The following is a 21,387-nucleotide window of genomic DNA, read 5'->3' on the forward strand; positions in this document are numbered from 1 at the left end:
AGAGAGAGAGAGAGAAATAGAGAGGAGAGAGAGAGAGAAATAGAGAGAGAGAGGAATAGAGAGAGGAATAGAGAGAGGAATAGAGAGAGAGGAAAGAGAGAGAGAAAGAGACAGAAATAGAGAGAGAGAAATAGAGATAGAAATAGATAGATAGTAAGATAGATACAGAGAGAGAGAGAAATAAAGAGAGAGAGAGAGATAGAGAGAGAGAGAGAGAAATATAGAGAGAGAGAGAGAGAGAGAGAGAGAGAGAGAGAGAAATAGAGATAGAGAGAGAGAGAGAGAGAGAGAGAGAGAAATAGAGAGATAGAAATAGATAGAGAGCGTTGATGATGAAGAGATCAGGAGAGGAAAAGGAGACAAAACCGAGAAATTAGAGGTAGAAATAAAACGTGCCGAGAGATTCTCAAGAGTCACGTTAGAGAGAGAGAGAGAGAGAGAGAGAGAGAGAGAGAGAGAGAGAGAGAGAGAGAGAGAGAGAGGAGCGATAGCAGCGTTTGTCCTTCTTGTGGACTCAGTTGTGTGAGCGGCTGGCTGACGGGCTGAACGGACGGAAGAAACTTGAGACAATCACCACCGAGATCCGACATCCAGAGGTAAAACACACATCCCATCTGACTGACACCAGATCATCCTGTCATTGTGATGATGGTTTTTTTTATTACGGCGGCCAGGCTGACTGAAGATCAGACCTAGTTTCCTCCTCTGGCTTGGTTATATTTGGGAATTGCGTTTCTCTCCTCTCTGCTCTGCTCTTTTGACATCCACCACCAGAAGCTCACGTCTTTAAATTGAAATGACGGTACGTTGCACTTCAAATACTTCCAATGTCAAGTCGTGCTTTCCTTCAATTGGTTCATGTGGTTTATAGATATGCCACGAAAATGGATCGACTCCGTGCGTATTTGCGAGACTCCGGAGGGATTTGTGTTATCATCATAAAAGTAAATCCATTAAAGCTTCATGTCATTGAACATGGAGTCCTAATTGGGAGCTCTTTAGGTCAGGGAGAGATTGAAGACCTGTCTGTGTGTTTTTTTTATCCCAGTGCCATAATAACTGTTGTATACACTGATAGATTCCTTTTATTGATCCATTTATCGATTCTGCCAGATTTGTAGTTTTCTCCCACAACACAAGGTAGCTGTCACTTTTTGTTTTGTGCAAAATTGGACGGACCGGCGCAATATCTTTACGCGTGCGAGTAGATGCCGAGCAGACAGCGTGCGTGTGGTGTGCGCACTCCTGTCCGTCTGTGCACGCATCCGTCACCAAAGGACGCACGTTTGCAGCCATTTCCAGACTGTCTTTGCACCGACAGCCTCGGGGGCAAATATTGTACCTGCTCGCCGTCCGTATGCGCAATCTCTCCTGGTTCAGCGCGCCTCTAATGAGGTTGATCGGCTCCGAGTCGCTCCAAAAAGCTCCTCCTTAATTGCGTCCATTTATTACGTGACCCTATAAGTCTGCATGCGATAATAAGTATTTGGCTTCAGTGGCTGCTGGTGGAAATGTTTCTTGGTGGAGCTGTGGTGCCACATCCAATCAATTTCAGCAAACATCCTGTTAGGATTTAATGAAGGTATCAAAAACACATTACTACTTTGCAGTTAAATAATCAACAATTATATTATTCCATCAGGAAGAGTAAATAATGCTTTTAAAAAAAACACAACAGTATAAAATGTACTCAGTAGTGGTGGAATGTAACTAAGTACTTAAATACAATTTTGAGGTTCTTCTACTTTACTTGAGTATTTCCATGTTCTGCTACTTTCTACTTCTACTCCACTACATCTCAGAGGGAAATATTTGACTTTTTACTCCATTACATTTATCTGACAACTTTAGTTACTTTACAGATTCAGATTATTAATACAAAATATAGTCACATTACAATCAAATTACACATATTACAAGTTGCATTCCATATTTAAAACACAAATATTGACAATTTGTATAATGCTTATTATTATTATTACTATTATTATTAGTAGTAGTAGTAATGTTTTCTGTAGCGCCCTCTATTGGCCTGCCGCCACTGACTTGGCTTCATATCCAGCGGTGATTGCGCTTGTGCAAAATGCTCTTATTTTGTTGTTTTTTTTTACGCTTTTTACGCACCAATAATAATAATGTTTGTGTGAAAACCTTAAGCATCCATGGCCCTTCTGGGAAATGTATTTGCTTTGGATTTACGACCTGCCTTCCCAGGTTATATCGATTATTGCAGCCATGCTGTGTACTATATATTTTTTTGTAAGAGCAAGAAAAGTGGGTCTGCCACATCTATTTATAATTTCCTTGATGATGTAGAGAGCAAGGGGAGCTTTTGATACAGTCATCTTTACAGCTGGGTCAATTCTCAAGTGGAAAAATCTGTGCTTTTATAGCCCCTTGTTGTGCACATATACATAGCAACTAATGTGATACACCAATGACTCCCACACACACACACACACACCCACATGATGGGCCTTAAGCGGCAGTAATGGCTCTGATCAGTGTGAGACATGTTTATGTATGTGGAAAGCTCATGTATTATACATCACTGTCCCACCAGGGTTTATGGGTACAATCAGTTCAATGTGTGTGAACGCCATGGTTATATTTGTTTACGCGTATCTGGTGTGATGTGTGTGTGCATGTGTTTATCTCTGAGTATCTTCCTCCATGTGTATATCTTTGATTGCATGAGCAGCACAATTTTCTCCGGATCAGCCGCCGTATCGCGAAGGTTCTTTATGTTGTCGGAGAAAAACAGGACGAGGGAGACTAGTGATTGGACTCGCACTTTTCCCCCCTCTTCTGAGATGGTTGAGAGACAAAGAAAGAGCGCGGCAATCTGTGTGTCAGCATTCATTTAGTGATTGTTTACAGCGGATGTCTCTTGCATTTACCCGGGTGAGGACCGAAGAGCGATAAGGAAACGTGAAGGAGGGTATAGAGAGAGAATAGGGAGAGGGGAGGTTATAGGAGACATCAAGGGGAGGGGTAGCTAGATGGAGAAAGAGGGAGTAGATGAAAGGTGAACAGAGGTAAGGGGTGGGGCAGAACATGATTAGAAGAAAAGACTGGAAAATGAGTGGAGAAGAGGAGGAAGAGGAGAGGTGGGGAGAGGAGATGGTGGTGGAGGTGGAAACAGACAGAGTCGGTGACTTACGCTGGCGATAAAACTGCCTGAAGAATAGAAGCTGGAGAGAAAAGGTGCTGTAGTTGTGACAAGCGAGGGACACACCGAATCCCATTAGCGGACGTTATTGTGCATTATGGCTGACGATAAGGAAGGGGTTCGGGATATAGATGGTGGGAGAGAGAGAGAGAGGGGAGGATGGAGCAGCACCGGCAGACTCAGGGAAAAAACACCAAGGACGTATAAAAAAAAAAGGTGTATTCAAGGTGCGTTCAAAGAAAAGAGACTAGAGAGTCGAGGATGCATTGGGGAACGGGATTTGAATTCAGGTCTTGAATGAATGAAGATTTCTTCCCCGTTCTATAATGTTACATAACCTTGTTGCCTCTCCTGCCTGGAGTGCCTTGTAAAGTTTTGCCAGGAAGACAGATTACTTACTAATTATGTTCCAGAGACTCCACTGGCTGTCTTTCTTTAAAGACTCAATCAAACCCCATGCATGGCGTGCCCCCAGAAGATGTTAGAGGCGCCTCCAAACATGCTGATCACCCTTCTATGGCGAGAAATAATGGCTTCATATGCACCCGTCCCCCTATGGGAGACACACACAGAGAACATGGTAAACGATCAGTGAGCTTCTGTTTCCTTTTGATTCGCTCCTAATGAGAATGGGTGAATCCCCAAGATGTGCACCCATGGGGGCTTTTCTCTTCCGACAGAGTGTGTGGCAGTCGACGGACGCGTACCATTCATTAGTTGACAATTCACTGAAATGAATCAGACAACACGGCCTCGCAGGGATCCTCGTTGGAGAACAAGGAAATGAATGCTTAGTGCTCAAGACGTGAACATTCCCTAGGGCCCCCTCGCGCACAGAGATAATGTAATGGCAGAATTCCCTTTCCGATTGTTTCAAACGGGAAACAAGGAGCTTCTAGGATCTAAAGTCGCCTAAGATCTCCGCATGTACTCGTTCCTCATCTTGCTTTCCAGACATGGGGTGGGGGGAGAAAATGGAATGAGCTGTGCAAAACCTTTCAGCGGAGTACTTTTCCTCTGGTGTCAGTCTTTTGAAGGGGGAGTAAAAAAGCCTGTGACTCTGCGGTGACTTTATGCGGAACCGAATCTCGACTATATCATCTCCAATTACCCACTCAAGGCGAGTGACTGACGAGCAATTTTTCATCCATATGTGATGCTCCCTTTAAACTCGGGATAGATGTGACGGATGATGTACTGTACCTTCCCTCAGTGCCCTTTGATGGTGATCGTGCATCAAAGGAGGTGAAGACACATGATTGCTGATGCTGACTTTTTAAGATGGGGGAATTCGCTAAGGGTTTCACAGGCACGCATCTCCCAGGAAAAGTGTGTGAATTAGCTTGAACATCCTTCACGCTTTACCCCCCCCTCCATCGTCCCCCTCGATTGCAGCGCCGTTTCCCCCAGCGTCCCCAGACTGAGGTTAGAGCAGGACACGCTGACCCCAGTCTGAGAAGAGCTATGCCGAGACACGGAGCCATTCTCTCCCTGGTGGTGATGGCGGAGGAAAGGAGGAGGAGGAGGGCGGTCATTTAGAGGAAATCGCCATGTCTAGCGGTGCAGTGTTTTTCCCTCTGTGGAGGCCTGTGGGATGGTGCTGCAGAGTCTGTCACGGTCTGATTGTTCTCAGACCAACATCGCTGTTTACTCGCGTGCGCGCGGTAATGCAGGCAGGTGGAGGTGCTTGTGCGAGCACCTATTCCAGAGAAGACACACACTTGTCTTGCGACTTAGAGAAACTCATACATAATCATTGTCTTCTCCCTTCGATGAGAATTGAAAGTATGGAGGCGCATTCCTCTTTCTGCTGTCAGCAGGGGGTCTGTAGTGGACTGAATTTCAGAGTGGGATGTTAGATTGGTGGAGGCAACTCCCAGCTCGTGGTGGATAGGATGAAGGAGGACTCTAGTGAAAAAAAAAAGTACAGCAGCCAACTCCACCGGAGACATTATTATACAGATAGACGGGAGGCTGCTCCGGGCTCAATGTGTGTGTCGAGTGTGTGTGTTTTCTGTGTATTTACATTTATAGCCCGCTGTGTGGAAATGACAGAGGGAGGGGGCAAGAGAATCAGACGTTGACAGAGCGAGAAAGCTTGGTTATAGACTTGCTGCCACTGGATTGTATTGGAGTGTAGTAAGTATTGGAGTAGTGAGCTAAAAATAATCTTTTCTCTAGTTATTTCTGATGAAATTTAGGTTGAATTCGAGGTGCTGTATAATGATCCCGAGCATTCCTTTGTATTTCTGTCAAATCCTATTTGCACATGTCAGGAGCACAAATATTAAATGTATGCAAGTGTAGGAGGAAGAAGAACACTGTGTAAATGGTTAGATTCCCAGGATCCCTGAAGTTAAATGAAATCAGCAGCTAAGAATGACTTTAAAGGTGCTAAATTCAATATCCAGAGCATTAATAAGGCAACAAACCACTATGTAAAGATATAGAGGAGTAATGTCTACCTGAGCAGAGAATGACGTCTCTCTGTGTGTGTTGTAATCAGAGCTTCTCTGTGCTTTGTTGACATAGCCGGGCCGGCCGAGCGGGCCTTTTAGTGCGTTATTCGTACATGTGATCGGGCCCTAATGGCTAGATCACGGCCGTCGCTCTGAACTGGTAATGTCTAGAAGGGAACCTGCATGTTGGGGAAACTCTTGCGAGATAGTTGGGCCTTGATCTCGAATAGTTAAGGTCAGAAAAGGTCGTTGGGCAGTGTATCGCACAAGAGTTTTTGCAGATCTTGGATCAGATTTCACAATTTGCGGGTTACTTTCTAGGCACGACCTTCTACACTGCTCTCTCTCGCTCCCTCTGCTGACTTTATTTTAAATTTGTAAACAATGCAAATAATTAAATCAACATATACTGTATGTAAACAAATACATATAAAGTAAATACAGGGATACATAAAAACAAACAAGCATACAAATTAAATTAATAAAAAAAGAAACATAAAACACAATACATGCCAGGGGTTAATATAAATAAATAAATAAATAAATAATACCAACTTAAATAAAAAGATTAAAATGGGAGCACAAACTCACCGTTTTACTAGCCTTTTTGTTTTTTGCAGAAGATATTTGTTAATATATAGTTCCATTTCTTTCTTGAAAACATTAGAGTGAGGTTTAACTCTCGCAAATTTGCATTTATGAATATAAAACTTTGCAACAATGTTAATGAGATTGCTCTGCACTGCTCTCATATAACGCCGTCTCGACCGATGGCGCCATCGAGGAAGCGTAGCGCCCACCCTCCGTCAGGTATACACTGTTAGCTCTGTCAGCACCGGCTACCTACATACTCAGTGATGTGATTACTTTTTTCAGAGTAGTCTAAGGAATTACAATTGGAAGGATGATATCAGTGTCTTGTCTGTGCGGTCAGAGGACAGGCTGCTGTGGGGAGACAGTTAGCCTCTACCATAAGAGGAAGTAGGTCTATTTGCAGGTGCACAGTACCTCAGAGGACACACCTACATGATACGCCCTGGAAACGGTCACAATTTGCTCTGAATTTCATATATTAAAAGGCACTTTTGATGGTGAAAGGAATATAATAAGTAAAAATAATTTGCTTTTAAGTGCTGTAATTACTTTTTCAATGCGTGCTATGTAATAAATCAATTAAATTCATTAAGTAACTTGTCCAACGTTGCTTAAAACCCATTTATCAAGACAATTTTTGTTCTTCAAAACAGCCTCGTGAAGCTCTTATTTCACCTTAACTTCTCGGTAGAAGGAATGTACGCCTGCACAGCACTCAGATGCATAGTGGTTGACTTGTTGACCTGCTGTCCTCTACATAACGGTAGCTGATAAAATCCATATATAATTCAAGTTAAGCTCAAAGTTGTTTTTTTTAAAAAGTTGAATTTTGGTTGATTTTTCTGTGTGGAGATCTGCCCGGAAACTTTGCTTGCTCATAACGTTCCTTTAAATCATGAGTCATGGTGTTGGTGGGAGGACTGAGGTGTACAAGTGAAGAACAGATCAGAGAACATGCGTATCAGTCTTACAGCCCAGCTTGCATTACTTATATGTTCAAGGTTAATGACGGGTCATGTCTCCATTTAGCTGCTGTGAAATGGAAGGAGGCTACGATTTGCACTTTTTTGGTGTTCTGAAATCAGGATATTTAATGTGAAATTTGATTTTCTCTATTCGTACATCACATTGGAGTGATTCATTTTGGTGCGAATCTAAAATACGTGATGGAACAGCGGTTTTCAATTTGACAATTTTCATTGGTTTCCCCATTTCCTTGTCTCTATTTCTCAATTCATAAGCACACATGAAATTGAACGGCAGTAACTGCTGCTACTTAAATAATTTCACCGTGGTTTAACACAATTTAGGAGGACTTTAATAAGCTTTGTGACAAAAGGTGTCAATGACTGGAACCAGCGATTTGGAATTAAATTTATCATACTTGGGGAAATGAACTATTTTTCCTGAACAATTGCTTTTGAATTGAATTTGCTTGTGCAGATGGTAGCTCTTTTTTTTTTGTTGCTGTTATTTATCACGTCTGTGTTTTTGGCTCATCTTTATTAAGGCTGACAGTAATTCTGGGAAAGGTAGGAGTGAGTGTGTGGGTGTTTGCTTGGGCTGCTGGTAATGTGCATCTGCACGGCTGGATGTATCACGTCAGCTGTAGACATGTGTGTGTGTGTGTGTGTGTGTGTGTGTGTGTGTGTGTGGCCGTGACAGAAAGAAACCTACCCTATAAGCTGCCACCCCTGACATAGGAGTCCTGTAGGAATAGAGTAAATCCTATTGTAAATTTGCCTACTCCATGAAGATAATTGGCTTATTCCTGTGTTAAATAGCCGGTCCTACAGGACACTTGCTGGGCTTAGCATGCTCCGTGTAGACAGTGTGCCTGCTCCTCTGCTTCTTAGGGACTTAGAGGCACATTACATACTGAATTACTGTATGACAATGATGAACTGATAGCTGCAGTGTGAAGCTCACAGCTCCTGTGCAGGGACTGACGTGCACAAGTGTCTGCAAGGGCAGGACTTTGATTCCCACAAGGTGCCCCCTCTTATACTGTATGTATTGTTGCCTATTGATGTATGAAAAGAACACAGACGTGCTTGTTTAGGAACAATCTGCGCATCCGAGACTTCAGAGCTACATTTTCCATGCCTCGTAAAGCTCTCAGTTTCTGGTTGTCATTGCTCAAGTCTACTGTACACAACAGTTCCAGGCTTCTATTGAGCCTGGATGTGGAGAAAGTGTTGCTCAGCCTTACCTAAATCATTACCCAACACATCAGACGCCATCTGGGTTTCACTCCCGCTACTTTGAAGATCCCTTCCTCATCAGTCCTGCGCCTAAAGGAAACGCAGCAGATAGCGAGTGTGTGAGCGCACGCACATGCAAACGAGCTTACATGTGGCTCTTTTTCATGCCCGTTTTAACCCCGTAGTTGCTCAGTAACCACACTAACAGCGGTTGTTTCTTGGCCTCTGGGCAACTGCTTAGTAATGAACCCGGCCCCAGCTGATCCAGCAGCTCAGAAGGGGGCGGAGGGGTTAGAAAAAAAGCACCAAAATGCTCAAACCAGAAAATGAGAGATTCAGAGATGGATGAATTGTCAGCAGATGTGCAGCTGTTCATGTCTGCGTGAGTGTGTGTGTGTGTGTGTGTGTGTGTGAGGGAATCTAGAGAGCTATAGCACGCATATTCTGGGACATGACCGAAAACTGTCTAGTTAGAGCGCATCAGGAAATGGATGAAAGGGAGAATTCCCCGCACGTGGCGAGAGGAGAGAAATGGAGCTCAAAATGCTTCATCTGCGTGTGTCCTGATGGCTGCTTACAGTTGAACAAAGACAACCCAGAGACAGTGACTACAATCCCTTTTTTTGAAACCAGTGCTCCATCTCCATCAAAAAACATGCCGGACATGCTGCGAAGAGCCACGGTTGAAAGCATCTTTTTAAAGGTTGACTGATGATATTGAGCAGATGAAATGGCAGCACCTCGGGGAGGGCTTTTTGAAGCTAAAAATACAGAGGGAATGTTTGTTCATGCTGATCCCAGTGTCAAATTACATTGATAAATACCATGATTTTTTTTTTAGTTTTGGTGTGATGTGTTCGATTCAGAGCCTGATCCTGCTTTTCCTCTCTCATATGAACTCATGTGAACATGTGTCCAGGTGTGTGTGTGCATCTCTGTGCGTTTTTCCCAGCCTCTCTAGAATCACAAGGGGGCGAGCCGCAGAGCACGAGGTTCATCAGCGGTGTAATTAATGTAGCGCGGTTCAGTTGTCATGCGTGATATTTCAGCGCTGTGATCTACTCGAGAAGGGCTTTTTGATGAATGGCCAATTAGGAGCAGACTCCTCAAGCCTGGTGGCTGACTGATCTCTTTTTAATGGCACTCCTGTTTCTTTGATAAAACGCAAAATGAATCATCGATACCCTGGCCCCCGAGGAGCACCGAGCGCAGAATTTAACTGTAATTGGGTGTGTAGCAGCACTTTGGGGTCGAGGCTGTGCCTGGCTGGTGTATGTAGGAGCGTGTGAGAGAGCACTTTTGCGGTAATGGTGGTCAGTCCCAGTCGTGCTCTGATCCACATGGCTGCTTTTCCGAAGCATTATATGTAATTCACTGGTTGTGTGCGCTCATCTTTATCCTTCTATAAATGTACATTTCAACGCTCGAATACGAGCGCTGCAGCCCAGCTGTGTGCTGCTTACAACAACACCAATCGAGTCTCATTGTCACAGTTTTTTTTTGGTGTTTGATTGCTATTAAAGCACACTTCAATTAGGCGTTGCAAGTTTCCCTATCCGAAAATCCATGCTTAAACTGCGCTGCTGTGTTTTTGATGCCTTAATCAAAAAAAAGAAGAAGTCTCATTTTATATGCATAATTAAGGCTACAGAAATGAAAAGACGAGAGCGAAAAAACAGCCTTAAACTTTCAAAAGAAATACAAGGTCTCTTTTCTTCTCTATTTGCCGGTTCCTCTGGAGATGGCCGAGATGTGTTTGCTGTTTTCTCCGAGGGGGGTGCCATGGCAGGAGAGGGTGTTTGTTTGAACCGAAGCTGTGAAAACACACCGTGTAACAATTTGAGCGAGCAGCTAGCATCTTGAACCAAAGAGCCCCACCAGGAGCTTTTTGGACCACCCAACGGGCGGCAAAGATCTCTGCTACGCCTTTTATTTTTCACTGCGATGTTTTCCCGGGGCTCAGCCGCTGGAGACTTCTTCGCCTAGCCGAGCAAACAGAACAGGTTCAGAATGAGGTGATTAGTGTTGTCAAAATGTCACCGCATCCCCCCGCTGACGCTGGAGGCCTGGGACAATAATCTTATAATTCACTGCATGAAAACTGTAGGAATGTGTCTCTTCTTCCTGCCTGCCTGCGAATGGCCCTCTCTCTCAGGTTTGTATGTGTTGCTGCTCTCCCTCAGCCTCCGTCCCCGGCTCCACCGCACATTGTGATGCGCCTTTTCCAGCTGAAAATTGCGAACCAGACCTTTCACTCTCGGTCACAATGGAGGCGTGCTCGGCAGGTAGGCTCTTGGGAAGATACAGAGGGAATCTTATTTTGCGGATTTAGACTTCATAAACATCATTATCATCTCCCTGACCTTGAGTCGCTGCGCTGTTCAGCGGCGACCCCAATTTTGTCAGAAACCTTGAATGGCGATGCGTGCGGTCTCTCGGGCGCACGGGCAATCGAGTCAACAAAAAGGATTTTCTTTTTTTTTGCGAGGGGATTGTGTGGCATGTCTGCATGCGTGTTATGTGTGCCGGAGAGCGGGGTGCGCACGACCACGTATACGTGCGCTGACTCAGTAATATCTCACTGCTTCAAACCGTCAGCATCTTTTCCTCCAAACAAAGTTTTCTGACTGTGCCTCTGCCAGATATAAACTATGTAGAACATTAGTGTAACAGCCCACACTCTTAGAATACAGATTTGTTCTTGAGTGCATGCCAAATGGCCTCTATTTTTTATGAGCCTTCTCTCTACTAACATACCGTCTTGAGACTAATTATCATGGTCGCACTCAAACACAAAGCTCGTTTATTATTGCATTGACATCACATTTGTTTTGGCTTGGCCTACATGGCAGGGACTTCACAGCGCTACAATGCTGGAATCATGTCTGGAGCTTGACAGAGCACGCTTTGGACGGAGAGTCTGTTCATTGTTGTTACGAAGTGTTCGGCAGAAAGGTTGTTTGTTCTTTGCAGTCTTGTCACTCGTCTCTCCTCAAGTGGACTGTAATTCTCTTCCCCTCTCGTACGAGGAGGGCTGCTGCACACAGTACGAGCCGCTCACTGGGGAGTCATGCTCGATTCTTGGGAAGCAGTTTTCCCTCTCTTGGCCTAGAACTGCCTTTATACTTTTTTTTATTATCATAATACTTTTCCCCCCAGCATATTGTTTCTGTACACTGATTCCAGCTATTTTTATACCTACTGCAAGACTATTAATAAAAGCCAGAGAAATGTTGGTCTGAAAAATGGAAATGGTACACGAAAGAGGAGCTGAAAATTCAAGGGATCTCTTAGTAATTGATGTATAATTGATAGGGGTAGGGGAAAAAGCGATACAGCAAAGTATCACGATTTTGTATCGATACACAGACGCCAAGTATCGATCTTTTATTATTAGGGCTGTCAATCAATTAAAACATTTAACTGTTATTAATCACATGATTGTCCATAGTTCGTCATGATTAATTGCAAATTAATCAAACATTTTTTATCTGTTCAAAATGTACCTTAAAGGGAGATTTGTCAAGTTTTTAATACTCTTATCAACATGGGAGTGGGCAAATATACTGCTTTATGCACATTTATGTATATATTTATTATTGGAAAACAATTACCAAAACAAAACAATGACAAATATTGTCCAGAAACCCTCACAGGTACTGCATAAAGATTATTTATCTTTTAGTATATTTCTACGTTGTGTGGAAAGCATTAAAATATGTTTTATGTATCTGTGAAACATTTCAGACTATCATATTGTTTAGGGATGCTTAGCTGATCCTATTTTCAAAAAAAGTATTTTAACAATCTACAAAAACAAAAACATTCACTTAACATGCCAACATCTCATTCCAGTCTGGGGTCACACGTTCACCAGAGCCTATCCCAGCATGCACTGGGCAGAAGGCTGGACACATCCCGGGCAGGTTGCCAGGTCTATCGCAGGGTGAGAACAGACAGACAAGCACACAAAGACACACAAACACATTAATCCACCAATAACGGAGGCAGTGTTTGAACTATGGTGCTTTCAGTGGAGTCTCTAAAAATAAAATTTGGGTTTTATGTCTATGAGTCAATGATTTTCTTTTTTTTACATGCAGGGTGTAAACCATGGAAACATGGCATTGTAGTGAAGACAACAACTAAACAGGCTATAAATGAATAGAAGCTAAAAGGCCTTGTATAACGCACCAACATTATAGCCCCTACTCATCCACTGTAAACCCACACAGGTGTTTCCACTCAGTTGGCTGATTAGACCTGGTCCCCCTCAGCTTTTAGACAGAATGAATACAGTCCTCTACCTAGCCTGGTTGCAGACTTCTGATCCACCACCCACGTCTCAGATTTGTTCGGCGATGCAAATAGCTCTGGTGTTGTGCCCATCCACGTCTGTTGGAGAAACATTTGACCATCAGTTTGGTAAGAACAGGGACATCCTCTTCCTCTATAGAGTGATACAGGAAGTGAGCTAATGAGTTAGCATTTCAGCACTTCCGGTTCCCTCATCTGGAAGTCAATGTTTTTTTTTAATGTGTTTTCAGTTAGATGCCTGTAACAAGGTCTGTGGTTAACACAAGCTTGAGAGATATTAACGTTTTGTTCTAAAATACGGGAGTAAATATCCCATCTGTGAATTTTGAAGCCGTTATATGTCTTTAAAAAGGCGGTTACTAACAAGTGGCTAAATAATACTACTAGACCTCATCACGCCGACTCGTGCGCCTTGACAGCCTCATTGTTTATACTCACACTCATGCAACGTGGTGTAGTTCGTCTGTAACCTAACGTTAGCTTTTTACTTCTGGCGATTACATTCACACTTCAAAAATCATAAAAGTGGTGTTCATTTGTGAAAATTATCTTGCTGAACAAAACGTGTAAGTATCATAAACGTCTATTTGCCACAGAGCTTATTTTCTGCAATAATTCAAAACCCAATAGAAAAATCCCATTGGCTTTTTTTTTTAGGAAACCAGGGCAATGCTAACTTCCTGATTGGCCTACAAAAATATGTCATCAGTCAAAACAGTGAGGCGACACACGTCAGCTAAAACCACAATATCACTCTATATTTCACCTGCTTGGCAGTAATGTTAGCTGACCAGACGAAGGTCTCTCCATGAATCACTGCTGATACTGTGTTGTCCTGCTTCAGCCTCCCGTCCCCTGCAGTGTGTAGTGTGCACGCATGCACGTGAGAGGTGAAGCGAGTGAGAACGAGCGCGGTGTGTGAGTGAAGGCAAGCAGGCAGGCAGAGGAGCAGAGCAGCATAAACTCCGGCCCTGGAGACCAAAGCTCCCCTGTGTCTTCTGGTCACGGTCGGGGGGCTGGAGCAGGAAGAGTTGTGGAGAAGTTACAAACAGTACCTTTAATTCAATATTTTTCTTAATCAATGTAAAATAAAAACCTTCTTCTGCTAGATACCACAGAGGTCCACTGAAAATGAGTGGTGAGAGAGCACTTTTTACTGCAAAACAAAACAAAACGAAAACAGTAATTCAGTTTAATATCTCCCACCATCAGCTGCCTATGGGCTGATCCATCCTTGCATTTAACTGTGAAATCTATCGGTGTGTTTTGCAATAAAATAATAAGCTGCAATTTGTCGATACTGAATACAAAACATATCCCACTGCGTTTGATCCTGTTGTTCTCCTTGCAAGTGATTTATAGGCCTTTTTCAAGACATTTTGACATTTTGTCACAGTCGGATGAGGACAGGTATAAATAATGAAATTAATGGTGGCTGCATTTCATTTAGCTGCTTTGATTTCTGGTTCCTGGTATCGTGCATGCTGGCTCATTGTCACTCTCACTGGAACACTTGAATAGAGAGACGAGACATTGTAAGTGTTATTAGAGACACTTGTGCTTTTCCTGCTATGACAAGTCAAAATGTCTGCCTATTAAATATGCCGTTTGGTGTGGCTTTCCACAGGTTTGATTGACATCTCTCTGTTAGTCTTGATGCACCTGTTACATCTTTACACCTTTAGGACATTTAGGAAGTGTTGTTTAGTGACCTCAGCAGTCTCCCAGCAGAGCTCCGCCTACCTCTAATCTAATCAGCCACATTAAGTGAAAACACCTGTGTGGGTGTGCAGGGCGGTAGAGGCTAATGTTGCTGTGCAAAACAGCTGAATATCAGTGTTATTACTCAGTGCCACCATCAGATGCATTAATACTTAATGCACACTGACAGATCTATTTCTGGTAGGAGAGGGGTCGACTGTGTATCACCCCACGCTGGGTGCCAGCAATATATTTAATCTTGTTGCAAAGGTCATACGATGCAAATTGCAGTCGGTAATATGTATGTAAACCCTTGATTTCTCCCAGACAGAATATTTTAAAAAGGCATTGTAGGGGTCAATAATGAGCCAGAAGATAACAAAGGGTTGTGTATTGAAGGTAACCCCCTAGTTGCGAAAACGTGCGAAACCTCTCGCAAGACTCGCTGCCCGACAACCTATCCTAACCTTAACCATTCAAGGTCAATGCTTAATATTAACCATTCAAGGTCAATGCCTAACCTTAACCATTCCAGGTCAATGCCTAACCTTAACCATTCGAGGTCAATGCCTAACATGCCTAACCTTAACCATTCCAGGTCAATGTCTAACCTTAACCATTCCAGGTCAATGTCTAACCTTAACCATTCAAGGTCAATGTCTAACCTTAACCATTAGAGGTCAATGCCTAACCTTAACCATTCCAGGTCAATGCCTAACCTTAACCATTAGAGGTCAATGCCTAACCTTAACCATTCTTAGTCAATGTCTAAACTTAACCATCTTGCGAGAGTTTTGCATCTTGGGAGTTACCTTGTAGAGTCTGAGAGTCTGCTTCGGGTGGGCAGCAGGGGTGGAACAAACACAGGACTTTCAACAAGGAGGCCGCTGTTCGTGTCCCGTGTTGACTCATTTTGTCACGTCTATCGTTAGTCCCGTGAGTCCTGTGAGTCGTTAGTCAATGAAGTTTACGTCAACCACGACCGTTTCTTAAACCTAACTAAGTGGTTGCGTTGCCTAAACCTAACTTCCTGTGAAAATGGAAGTTTATTTTGAAAGGACACTATGCGTGTAATGAGCATTTATTGACACAACGTCCTTGGTCCGTCCAACAGGAACCCTGAGAGGGATACCCCGTGCGTCGGTCTCCGATGCCAAGGGGCAGTGACCAAGCAGCGGTATTTGACAGTTGGGGGTGAGAATACGTTGAATATACCTCCTATTATTTTTTATTGAAAAAGACGTGCATGTCAGTGCAGGTCTTTGTCAGTAGAGCTCAGCTCTCCTGTGGCTCCCCTCTGTTTAAAAACCACGAATGGTGCATCATCTGAAAGCCTGCAGCGAGCATAAATTCCAGCATAGCACAGCAGGAACAGATTGTTCCTATAGCTGCTTGACATTTCTCCTCATCCAGGAGTAAATACATCACAGTTGTATTCCAACATATAGGTATTGTGTGCTTGATGACTGAGGCGTTTGCTCACCTGTTGCCAGCGCTTGTGTGCTATAGATGCTTTTCATTGTTGTCATGATCACAGGCATTGATGGTGATTATACTGCTGACGTTCAGCCGACTCCAATAAATTGGCTCGTACATTTTACGGCCATTTATGACTGAATACTTTCCAAATTGTATTTCTTTGTTCTGGATCGGGCAGTTGAAAAGCCTCTGAATGCCTAATGATATTTGTTTTGCCCTGGTACCCCCCCTGATATTGGATTGAATATGCGATGTATCAGCTAGGTTCTTCCACTTCTTGACTGTGTTTGATGTGCTTTCAGTGTGTCAGGCTGACATGTTTACAATTGTTGATTTGTTCCTGTGTTGCCCCAACTCCATACACATTAACATATTGCACTGTTCTACTTTTGTCACCCTCTCTTTGCTTGCATCCACGCAAATGTGCTGCGACATACCCAATATGGCAAATGTCAGCAAAGACAAGAGTACGCACATGAACAGATACTCCTCTGATCTGTAGGTGCCTCCCCCACCCTCTACATATGCAAAGGGGAACAGCTGGAGGTAACCAAATGTGTAGGGAGTGTGTGAGTTCTGGTGTGACACATCTGGGTAAAGCAGCACGAGGGGGTCCTGACAGATATGGGCTGAGTGAGAGCCTGTTCCTGTTGTGCTCTGTCGCGCTGAGGCTTCTTCCACATGCCCGCCTGACGCTTCCGCTTAGCTGTTAGGTAACATGATGCCAGTGTGTGCGTTGATACCATCACACCCTCCCGGTTAAAAGCACCAGCGTCGGAAAGTGTGTTTGTGTGTGTGTGTGTGCGTGTGTGTGTGACGTGACATTAGATCCTGTGAAGGATGGAGGGCGAGAGATTAAAAGGACGCAACACAAGGGCGTGGGAGCGGCTTTATGTGTCTGTGTGCGAAATGGACAGAAAGTTAAGTTGATAAATGACAGCGTCAGTGACATCAGCGCATCAGCGCGTGACCATGGAGACGACACCGAAGGCCTTGGCGAACACAAACGATTTCCATTTCGTGTTAAACTCCATTTCTGTTTCTTTTGCCACCATGTGCTTCAAGGTCAGTTTATAATAAGTCGAGTATGTGTTGAAATCTTTTTGACTGTGCGTGAGCTTGCATAATGTGTGTATGTGCTTGTGTCCCGGTGGGGATTGTATTCTGGTCAGTCAAGCCTGACAGATAACAGACCACAGCGCTCGTCACATCTATTATTGAGGGGACGGGAAATTGATCGGCTCTAACGGTGAATGTTACCCTGCCTTCCTCAGCACCTCCGTCTCCTCTCTCTACCGCTGAGCTCCCTGCGTTGTTTTGTCCTCCATCCATCCCTTCCTTCTCACTGTCGGACTCCCCGCTGCCCTTGTTTTCAGTCATCCGGTTTCTTTTTTTGCCTTCGGTCCTCTCTTTCATCTCCCAACCTCCATGCCTGTCCCACTTCCTCCCCTCTTGTTTTTTTTGGTCTTCTTACTCTTGATTCTCATTTTTCTAAGTGAAACTTTAGGACGCAGGCAGCCACGCTTTCTCAGTTTCTCAATTACCAGAATAATTTGACTTCTAGTTTTCTGGCAAGCTCTTCTTCTGTTGAAGTTGTTGTTCCCCTGTGTATCAACACAACTCTTCCCCCTCCTTCCCCTGCCTCCCCGCGCTCTCTCCTCCATCTCCCCTCTCCTCATCAGCCAAAAATCACGACTCACCTTTGATCACTCTCCCTGGGAACTCTTCATTGCAGAAAGTGTCAAGTGTTTTATCTTTGTTGTGTGACAATTCAACTCGGGGGGAAAAAAAGACCACGTGCTGCCAGCCAACACGGCTGTTTGCGCCCCTGAATGTGCGGTTTGCGGAGAAGAAAGAAAGCCTAATTTGAGCTCAATTCATCATGGCAAGATTGCCCTGCATTTATTGATAATTGCTTTTTTCCGTTTAAAGGGACGGCGTTTAAACCGTCAGTCGTGTAAACATGAGAGATGCAGCTGTTGCCGCAATTAACTTCTCACTTTCCCTAATGAAAGGATTAATCCGCCAGCAAATCTCTCGGCTTCCTTTCAAATGCCAAGCCTCCATTCAGCCGGCTGCCAGTGGAAGAAAGGCGGGCCGTGTCGAACAAAATGGGACTATCTATAACCAGCCAAAAGTCACATTCATTTGCTCAGCCTGGTGTCACATCATCAGCCTTTACTGCTCGTGGAACAAGAGAGACCCTTAACCAACTGCTGTTTGATGATTTCCTGAGCGGAGCCTCTGCAAGCGTCTGTTTTCACAAGCAGGCCACTCCACGGCGCCACCTCCGCCCCCACACCCCCACCTCCCCGTCTTTTCTTCCCTCTCGATCGCAAGCTCCGATCTCTGCGCTCAGTCCCCCACCCCCCGAATAACACACCATCGGCTCTTGTCAGAATCCTTCAGAATGGACGACAGGGAGTGCTTTACTTTCCACAGACAGCTGAAAGCCAGGAAGTGAATAGCTGTCTCCTGTTGGAATAAGATGTGTTTGGGCAGCCGGGGGTGAATGACAGCCCGTTGACAACGGAGCAGAGCTTATAGGCTAAATCTATGAAGCCATCGATCTGATGCATTGATCAGCTTTTTTTTCTCTTTGCGAGACGTAGTCGGGGGACAGGTGTGGAGAAGACCAGATAGATCAAATCCATGGCAACCGCCAATCATCCTTTCCTTTGCTGGTCCGGCCATCGATCAGAAAGAGAAAGCGCTTCCTGTCAATGTCAACATCTTCTCAAGCTTGGCTTTAGATTTTAGTTTTAGATTGTGAAACTGGTTAAAGACCATTTTGTGTTCTCCCTGGCTTTTTACAAACAAACCAAGAACATAAAGTTATGGACTGACAGCCCTTGCGTTCAGGCAGAGCACTTAAAAGACAGCTAGACAGGGACTGAAGCCGTTATCTGTGCTCTCGAAAGCAGACTCCATTAAAAAAAAACAGTAATTTTACCTCGCAGAACACAGGAGTTGTTGGTCTGTGACTTTGGTGAATCTGAACTGACCAAAGTCACACAATAACACAAACAAACTTACCGATTGAGGCAGCAGTAAACCAGCTACCCCTGTGTTCTGCAAGGTAAAATTACTGTTTTTTTGCAATGGAGTCTGGTGACACTGGTGAAAGCATATATGGATACAACGGCTTCAGTTCCCCGTCGGAAAGGGCTCTATGAAGGCAAGGTAAAGCAGTGAAAATACTCTAAATATAGCGCACACTTAAACTGATATTGATTTTTTTATATGGGCCTTTCTTTTAGGTGGCAAAAATACGGCCCCGTCAACAGCAGTACATTGCTTTGCCCCCGTGCGGTAACTCCTGTCCTGTTTCTTCAAACTGGGGGTGTGCCGACTGTCATCTACTGTAGGTTATACACCGACTATGGATAAGTACCTCATACAAATTATCCCTTTAAGTCGAGCTTGTGTTAGCTGATTAGCATCAGCTGTTTCATACAAGCTTCACAATCACTGGCTCGTTCATCAGCTGTTTGGCGAGCAGCGTCCAGTCATTGCTCGGCAGATACTCTTATGCCAACGCGGTCTGCTGCTGCCATCCCAACTCCACCGTCCCAGCTTCCTCCTTGCAGTATGTGTGTACATTTTTTGGTATTGCTGATTTAAGTTAGATCTAATGCTCTCGTGTGTTTATTAAGGGGAATTAGCTCTCTCAGCAGCACGCTCGTTGCTTCTCTGATTCTAAGAGATCCCTCAAAGAGCAGAGCCTTTTTCTGGCACATCTAACTTTATAATCATTAAAGTGGTCAACTCCTTGACACAAGTGTGTCTGATCAAACTGCTTCTTATGTGTATATAAACACTCTCTGGTGTAACCGAGAGCATAAAGAAATAACTGATTATGAGCATCAATAGTCTAGACTGCTACTTGGCCACGTGTTATAAATAATTATGAACAGGATGGAATGATAAAGGCGAAAACGAAGCATCTTGTACTGTAAACTTGATAGTAGTTTATCCTTTGAATTCATGTTTAAAGCACATATCTGCTATCAGCAAACCCTGCAGTTGGTCTGCTTTAATGGTTTCACAGCACAAACACCATGCAGAGTTTGCCTGGAATCGGACTGAAACAAGCCTTTTCAGGAGGTGACGGCCCAGTTGGTTAGTCTGCACCAGGTTTTGATTGACTCACGATCTGTATACAGGGACGTTCAGCCTTTATTTATACAAGATTATTTTATACAGTGCAGGGATTTTCCCCGATCTGTCGGACAGTGGAAAGGAGCTAAACCAGATGTGTGTTCAGCTTGTGTCCTACTCAGCATCTCCCTCGTAAAAAGTGAGTGAAATAGAGCGACCACACAGTAACTATCCTCCTGTACACAATGCATCTTTTGTGTCCTGACTGTTCATCACTATTTATGATGGTGGTCCAGCTGCACGCCCAACCTATAATCTATTATTTCTTGGTGAGCTCACAGAAGAAAAATAAAAATATCAGGTTCAGTTACGTCCAGCATAATTTGCTGTCAGCCACCAGAATTTGATGCAGGATGACAGTCACCCAAACTGTGAGTAACACTTTGGTCCATTTAACGCCATGCTTACAACTCTTTGAAATAAGTCAGTGTGAACATAAACCAGACCAGGACTATGAAGCAACAATGTGTATTTTTTTTACCTTGAACCGGACCAAATGAACTGAACTGCAGGTGTGAAAGTGACCTTAGCCTGGTTATTTAGCCCCCGGCAGAGTGTGATTGACAGCCTTCACATCGGACTAAATGAACCCAACCACACGGCCAAATGTTTGTTTGAACCGACCAAACAGGTTAGGTGTGAAAGCACCCTGAAAGGTTCTCTATATGATATCCGGAGCATTAATATAGCAGCAAACAACTATTTGCTATGTAAAGATATAGAGGAGTAATGTCTACCTGAGCAGAGAATGAAGTCACTCTCCCTCTGTGTGTGTTGTAATCAGAGTTTCTCTGTGCTTTATTGACATAGCTGGGCGAGTCGCCGGATCAGCCGTAGCCATGTTGAGAGCGGAGGCAAATGCTTCCAATCTTGCATTTAGCACCTTTGAAGGGACAGTGTGTAGGATTTGCCGGCATCTTGTGGTGTGGTTGCAGATCGGTTGCAGGTTTACAGTACAAGATGTACTGCTCACTCCTCCCTTTCCAAGACTGCGGTAACGTGAGCCACCGAGTGCAAAAAACGTGGTAACGCCTTACCATAATAACACTACTCTTGGAGCAACGGATGTCAGACAGCAACTGGCTGTATCACGGTTTAGCACTCAGTTTCACAAGCGTGTCAGAGAACTATGGTGGCCTTCAGGTAATGTAAAAACACAAAAGGCTCTTGCTTAGGTTAGCCAGTGTTTGGTTTGAGCAACATGGCGGACTCCGTGAAGAGGACCTGCTCCCTATGTAGATATGAAGGGCTCATTCTAAGCTAAACACAACGGTTCTTATTATCAGGTGATTATACACTA

The 21,387-nt window shown here is 44.0% G+C and overlaps 1 protein-coding gene across 2 annotated transcripts in view; it reads left to right on the plus strand.

Annotated features, from left to right (window-relative positions):
- The first annotated feature begins 289 nt into the window (after positions 1 to 289).
- Positions 290 to 21,387, plus strand: part of LOC119497896 — a 152,409-nt gene continuing 131,311 nt past the window's right edge. The window contains exons 1-2 of one of the 2 annotated variants that reach the window (XM_037786325.1): positions 290 to 596; positions 675 to 802. The gene's annotated coding sequence lies outside the window, so the exon portion shown is untranslated. The remainder of the gene's footprint in view (positions 597 to 674; positions 803 to 21,387) is intronic. The other variant, XM_037786324.1, reaches the window with a different exon arrangement.

Source organism: Sebastes umbrosus, chromosome 12, assembly GCF_015220745.1.
Source record: "Sebastes umbrosus isolate fSebUmb1 chromosome 12, fSebUmb1.pri, whole genome shotgun sequence".
Taxonomy (NCBI): domain Eukaryota; kingdom Metazoa; phylum Chordata; class Actinopteri; order Perciformes; family Sebastidae; genus Sebastes; species Sebastes umbrosus.